Genomic DNA, 1,905 nt, shown 5'->3' with positions numbered 1-1,905 from the left:
CATCCTCTCCCTATTCCTTGGCTGTCATGAGACAAACTATTCTGGTCCTCCTTCCCCACCTAAGCTGGCTACTTGACCCAAACTATATTCATTTTTGAGAAAGGAACCTGAACAAAGGAAATGCCCTCATAAGATTGACCTGTGGGCAAGCCTGTGGTACACTTCATTGATTGATGGTAGAGGTTGGAGGGTCCAGCTCACTGTGGGCAGTGCTACTCTTGGATTGGTAGCCCAGGGTGTTATATGAGAGCAGAATGAGCAAGTCATGGTGAGCAAACCACTAAGCAACAGCCCTCCATGTCCTCTGCATCAGCTTTTACCTCTTTCGATACACAACTGTGAGCTGAAAGAAACCCTTTCCCTACCAAGGTGTTTTCGTCATGGTGTTTTATCACAGCAGTAGAAACGCTCACAAGACATCTCCCACTATGAAGTGCTGCCTCACCAAAGGCCTAGCAACAAGAACATGCCCATGATATGCAGAAACTATGAGGCAAAGAAATCACCTTTTCCTTTTATATTGATGTTTTGGGCTATTTGGGTTACAGAAACAGAAACTTGATTAGTGCAGAAAATTAGCATATGTGACTTAAAAGACCAAAACATCAGGCGGTGGTGGTGCATGCCTTTAATCCCAGCCCTTGGGAGCAGAGGCAGGCAGATTTCTGAGTTCGAGGCCAGCCTGGTTGGTCTACAAAGTTGAGTTTCAGGACAGCCAGGGCTATAGAGAGAAAACCTGTCTCGAAAAAAAAAAACCAAACAAACAAATGACCAAAACATGTGATGACCTGACAATTTTGTTTTTCAGATTTATTTGCTATTGGTTTTCAAGAGGAATCTGGAAAAGTTCAGAGAAGCAAGCTAGAAAAGGCTTACAGTATTATATACATAGCTCAGAGGTGGTTCTGGTGCACTCAGAAGCCTGAAAGGCCAAAAAGGATAAGGGCAGAAAAGGCTCATAAGGCTTCAGATAGGAATTAATTCTCCATCAGGAAGTAGGCAAAGTCCATTCATATTATATTCTGACAGCTTTGTCTACCTTTTATCTGTGACCTAAGACTGTGGAAGTTGGAAGGGTGAGACCAATTAATCAAGGATGGAAAAAAAAAAAAACTACTTTGAAAACAAACCATCCAGGATGCAGGCTTCAACACAAGTGTTGCTGTCTGTTTTTAGTCAGGTTTGAAGAGAGCCAGGACTGAAATTGGCAAATGCTTTAGAAAAGTTAGCATAAAATTGGGCTGTATCTGAAGAAATTTGTAAAGACAATTAAGTGCCTTTGCCATCAGGAAACAGGGAAGATGTGTTGGGAGAATTTCAGAAACTGGCCTAACACCACCTGTCACTGACTGAATAATATGAAAGACTAGAATGATCTGAATTTCTCCCCTTGAGAAGAGAGAACCTAGGAGCATCCAGCTCTCACAGAGCCTCCCAAGGAGCTGCCTTTCCAGGATTTGATTCACAGCATCTTGCCCACTCAAATGCTCAGAGGCCAACATAGCCATGATCCAAAGGAGAATGATTAATTTGGGCTTCTGTCAGATCTTGCCATTGTCCAAATAATGCTGTTTCTATAGGAATGCAAAATGCAATGGCTATAACATCATATAGACTATATGGCAGAGGCTATATGAAATCCACCCAGAGGTCAATAGAATGCCTAGAAAACCAGGAAAGGTGGGACATGTTCAGAGTCTGTGGGCATCCACAGAGAGGATGACACAAGAAGCCATTGGAGTGAAATATAAGCTCCTGTGGAGACTACAGAGTACTGGAAATGGCAGTGATACGGTGTGCTTGCTGAGGAACTCTACAAGCAATGGATAGACATGGCTTGACAAAGGAGCTAAAACCATACAGTGGAAAAAAGACAGCATTTTCAACAGATGGTGCTGGCTCAAC

Source organism: Mastomys coucha, unplaced genomic scaffold, assembly GCF_008632895.1.
Source record: "Mastomys coucha isolate ucsf_1 unplaced genomic scaffold, UCSF_Mcou_1 pScaffold8, whole genome shotgun sequence".
Classification (NCBI taxonomy): Eukaryota; Metazoa; Chordata; class Mammalia; order Rodentia; family Muridae; genus Mastomys; species Mastomys coucha.
Note: the sequence above shows the minus strand (reverse complement) of the source record.